Here is a 5,460-nt window from a genome sequence, read left to right on the forward strand (position 1 = left end):
TCTATTTTTAACTCTTGAAAAATAGAAATAAAATCACTAAAGAAAACCCAAACTGAAATAAAACTGAAGATGCAACATTAGGACATGAAACAAAAACCACAGAGGCAAGCCTTGCCAACAGATCACAAGACACAGAGGAGAGAATCTTAGGGTTTGAAGAGCATGTGCTCAAAGTCTTTGGTCAACTCCAACTCAGCGGCATTTTGTAGCCCTTTTATATCAGACCGCTTTGTTTGGGCATTCTGTGTTTAAAGGTCCTTCCTTTGCTTGTTTATTTTGGTTCTGTTTTTGTGGGTGTTTTGTCTGTGTATTTCTTCTTTTTTCGTTTTTGTTTTAAAGACTAAGGGAGAGGAAAAAAAAAGCCGGTGCCATCGGGTGGGTGGAGAGATGTGAAGGGTCTGGGAGGAATCTGGGGAAGGGAAAACATGATAAGAATATGTTGTATGAAATAATGTTTTTTAATTAAAAAAACTACGAACCCACTCCCACCCTCAGGAAAAAAAAATGCAAAAGACCTGTTTGATACCTTAGTTCAGGTTGCTGAATTTCCAATTTCCATCAATTGGTTCTCTTTCTTGAAGTGCCCAATGTTTTAGGGAATCTGTGTCATAGGAAGATATATACATTGACTTTCCACGTAACTAGAAATGTTTGCCCTTAATTCTTCCAGTTGTGAACATTTGTCAAAACAGACACTCTTCCTTTAGTTGGCATTATACTATTATTATAATCTTACAGGGCGTTTTTTTTAGGCATTGAATTTAAACACGCCCCCTTGTGGTTATTAAGTATCAAAACACCCTGGCTGCTTTGGTAAAAGCAGCTCTGACCGGCCCCTGATTTTCTGCAGAAAGAAATTTGTAGGCAGCATTCTGTCGGAGAGGGTCTTAGACATGGAGGAAGTGCTAACTGCTGCCGATCCACTGTGCAGCTGCTGGCCAGTTGTACACAAGTAACCACGTGGCATCAATGCTGTGTGCTTTACGGGGGTGTCTAAAGCCAACCAAGGCTTTTTTGTTTGTTTGTTCGCATTTCTTGTCTAGAAACAAAACACACGTGAGTTGGGGGTGGGGGAGGGGTGAGGAAGGGCTGGTGGAATTTGACTTACGGGGCTTGTGATTGGCTAAGCCCTTCTCAGGAGACAAAGTTCAACGCTCCAAGGGCTGCGGGCATAGCGTCCTTAGCAACCAGCAAGGTGCCCGGGAACCCAATCGCAGGGGTGAGTAATTGCTAGCTCCTAGCTGTTAACTTGGGAACTCAGGGTCCTGCACAGCCCATTGGTAAGCAGTACCCCAAAAGACCCACTTACATACGCTGAACGTCACCTTTCAGAATCCCAAACCCTGGCTATTCGAAGTCTTTGGGGACTCCAGGTTTAGAAGTACGAGTTGTGTTTACAGTTACCCCTAGGTCGTTTGATAGAAGCAGTGTTTTTGGGGAAGAGTGAAGAAGGTGGGGTTACCTTGGTAACTGTTCTAGGGCATCCTGTGTTTCCTAGTGCCTATCAGTCTTCATGTTTCCCAGCAGTTAGTCAAATCCTTCCTTCTCCCCCTCCTTCCCACCCCCTCATCCTGCCTTCTGCTTGTATCCATACTCATTTGGATTTCCAAAGAGAAAATTCAAACACGAAGATTAGTGCATGTAAGGGACAGAGAGTAGATTTAAAACACCACCACCACCAACAACAACAACAAAAAACAAGAGACCTTGAAAATAATGTCAAAGTTATCAGTCAGGGAGCATGCCTCGGATTGGGTCAGAGTGTGGCAGAAGTCCATTATCCCTCCACTTATACCACAAGTCCATCTGGCAGCCGCTGTCCTTTCCATGGCCTTTGGTCAAATTACCCTGTAGTTTAATTCTGGTATCCCCAAGTGCAGGAGACCTTTCCAAAGGCTTGCTCTAAGTTTTGTAGGACCAAGTTCTCAGAAGTTGCCTTTGAAGCCATGTATTCTGAAGCTTGTTTCAATCGAAGCTTTAAAAGGTAGTCGAGAACCGGGTGGTGGTAGCTCAAGCCTTTAATCCCAACACTTGGGAGGCAGAGGCAGGCAGATCTCTGTGAGTTCGAGGCCACCCTGGTCTACAAAGAGAGTTCCAGGACAGCCAGGGTTACATAGAGAAACCCTGTCTTTAAAAATCAAAACAAACCAAACAAAGAAAAAACCCCAAAAATCAACCAAACAAAAGTAGTCCAGAGATTAATAACAAATTAACTTTTGAAAAACAAAAAAAAAATGCACATGTATGCCACATTGCAGATTATCTGCCAGGCCACGGGTCATTTTCCTGGAGCTCTTGCAATTCCGGCAATGTCTCAGACATGTTTCGATTGACTCTTTAGCTTCAAGGTGAGCACTGGGTTTTCATTTTGCTGATAACTACTGAACATTTTCCAAAATGTGTCATCATAGAATTCCAGGAAGTTGTCTTCTCAAATGTTCTTCTTGCCAATAAATTTGGAGAGGATTTGGCATCCCGTTGTCCACCATTCAAGGAGATTCATTGTACATGCGCACACACTAACAAACCCTCAACTCTTACAGCGTGGCAATCTACTTAGATTTGTTCATTAGCATTTCACAAACTGATTTAATCCCACGGCGTTTTGAATGGATTTTAGCATAAGAGGTTACATTCCACACTGTACTTTCGGGAACTGCTATTTTAAACTATTCACACTGTAGCTTGTTTTTCTTCTTCTATAACGGCTGGGTTCATTGCTTTAATTTTTCTTGTTGACTCAGTGTAAATCCCACCCCCAAATCTTTTCAAGGCAACTGTAGCACATTAATGAATTCTTTTACCCCCACTATTTTGTATTGCATTTTAGCAGTTACGTAATCAACCCACTTACTACATCCGTGTGTACTGGTTAGGACCGCCGGTTTCCTGCTGTAACATGACAGACAGTTTGCTGAAACCCTGATCCTGAATCCACGGTATCTAGCATCTTGTAGAGGCTCTGTAACTATTTGAAAAACTAAAACTAATCATTGATTTTTTTTTATAATGCTTGTCTTTAGAAAACCAGGTAGATGTTTTTAATAGTAGCTCCTTAAATGCAAGCCGTGTCCGTGAGGTGGTGATAGATTTTTCCCATAGAATGGGTAGGAGTTGAGAACTTACCGCTTGGGGAACAATCAGTTCAGGGAACAGGGATTTGAGAATAACTCAGATTCTTAGTTTGTGAATTGTAAATAGAAATTCCAGGCTAAGAACAGCGTCTGGGGTCTGAGAGTAGGAAGAAAATGCGTATAGCTTTCTAAGGATTTGCTTCCAAGATGGTTGTCCAGAATTAATCTGAAAAAATAAATCTAGATCTCTGGAGAAGTCAGCCTGGAGGGAGAGGCCTGGAGGTCATTGGTCTGTAGTGCCCTTGACACATAGGGCTAGATCGTGTCAACTCCAGAGAGATGAGAGGGCGGAGGAACTGCACTCTGGCCACCTGGTTGATGTGAAAATGTAAATCCAATATATGTGAAAGCTTTTATAAGCTATGAAGTACCACAGAAGAGTCTTGATTATTCTAGAAGATTCCCTGAAGAAACAGATTGAACTGAGTTTTCAGGAACATCTTGGGGTTGTATTTGATGACACTCAACCCTCTCCCCCTAACTACAGTAGCTTCTCCAAACAGGGGTTTGTCCTTTTAATAACAACACAAGTGTAGGTATCCGAGTGCTCAGTACTTTCCCAGAGTATCAGCTTCCTACACTCCTGCCTTCCTGATGGCCATCTTCATCCTCCTGGTCATCTCCAGGCTGTAGATGGCTTCTCTGCCATCCTTCTCCCGTCATCCAGGGAGGCAGATGAAACAGGAAGAAAGAAGGGGTAATGTGGGAGGGTTTGGAGAGAGGGAAGGGGAGGGGAAATGATATAATTACATCATGATCTCAAAAAGTAAAAGAAATGCTTTACAAAAAGGTTTAGATAGAACTTCTAGTTGCCAAAGAAAATTGAAATGTTTTGCCAAGAACACTGAGCCAAGGTCATTGCCTGTGTAAGAACAGCGAGGACCATAAAACAGGGAGAATGAGATTCCAGACCAAGACCATGTGTCTGTCACAGCAGTGGAGGAAATACGTACATGGTGAGAACTAGGCAAACAGGCATAATAGTTTACTTGTGGCTAAAATATGGATTATGAAATAGAAAACTATTGACCCAAATTTCTTGAAAATAGACCTAAAAACCCTAAATAAAATATGAACAAAATGAATTCAACAATGTACGAGCAGAATTAATATAGGGTCTGAATCATCGACATTTGTTAACTTACATAACACACATACACACACAGAAACAAAACAAAACAAAAACCCACAACCAACAGCAAACCAAACCAAAATCAGAAACCAAAACCAAAGCCCAAAGCAAGAACTGTAACAAGTCCCACACAACTGTAGTAAACAGCCCTCAGGATGGGTCCCAGTGTTCTTTGCCTCTTGGTATTCCCATCGGTTTGTAGTCACAGCTCACACTGAATTATAGCAGCAATAAATGATGATGGCCATAAATGAGTGACACAGACCCTGTGAGGCTGTGTACAAACGCTTCCATTTGGCTGGGAGGATTCTCTGCTGTGTGGAGAGCAGCCTCTGCAAGGTGAAGGTGCCCAAGCAGCACAGAGGAGATTCCCCTTTAGGAACAGAGTCTGTCACTATCCCCAGCATTACTTTCAAATGGACCACATTGGTAGTGGCTTTACTCAGTTCTGTGACGTCTGAAATCCTCCACCAAAATCCAGCTGAAGCTGTGGCTGCTGTTTGACTCCAGCTTCTTGAGAAACCCAAGCCAGCTCTGCCTCTTCAAGCTGCCAAGACATTCCTAGCCCAGGGCAGCCATGCAAGTAACATGTGATCATCATTGTTTCAGCTCCCTACATTTTGGAATAATCTGTCACATGGATTAAATAAGTAATAAAAAACTTTTTGTGAGTTAACTATTTTTTTCCCTAAAGGACTTGGAGGTGTTTGGGGAGAGATTTTAGTTCACATGATCCTGCATTTCTGCCTCACCCTGATTTCTTTCCTTCTGGTTTTCCTTTCCATCCTGCCCTACCAAAGTCCTCTGAACACCCCCGTACCCCGCCCTGTACGGGTTACTATCTCTGTGGCAGTTGCTTCTTCCAGAGTTGCTTTTCCCAAGACACCTTGGAATTCTGATGAATAAAATGATCTTCATTTTCTTTTAAGTATTTCTTATTTGGAGTCAGTACATCGAAGAAGTTATAATGAAGCCACATTGTTTGAACAGCAAATTCTGTTCTCCTTTTGTTCCAGACATTAACGCACAGGGCAGACAGCAACATCCACATGCACACCTGTCCACACACACAGCAACATCCACACGCACACCTGTCCACACACACAGCAACACACACACACACCTGTCCACACATACAGTAACACACACACACACCTGTCCACACACACAGCAACACACACACACACCTGTCCA

At 42.7% G+C, this 5,460-nt stretch overlaps 1 protein-coding gene across 1 annotated transcript in view; it reads left to right on the forward strand.

Annotated features, from left to right (window-relative positions):
* The first annotated feature begins 1,189 nt into the window (after positions 1–1,189).
* Positions 1,190–5,460, forward strand: part of Tmem232 (transmembrane protein 232) — a 263,281-nt gene continuing 259,010 nt past the window's right edge. The window contains exon 1 of the mRNA XM_005361332.3: positions 1,190–1,219. The gene's annotated coding sequence lies outside the window, so the exon portion shown is untranslated. The remainder of the gene's footprint in view (positions 1,220–5,460) is intronic.

The sequence above is a fragment of the Microtus ochrogaster genome, linkage group LG4 (assembly GCF_000317375.1).
Source record: "Microtus ochrogaster isolate Prairie Vole_2 linkage group LG4, MicOch1.0, whole genome shotgun sequence".
Taxonomy (NCBI): Eukaryota; Metazoa; Chordata; class Mammalia; order Rodentia; family Cricetidae; genus Microtus; species Microtus ochrogaster.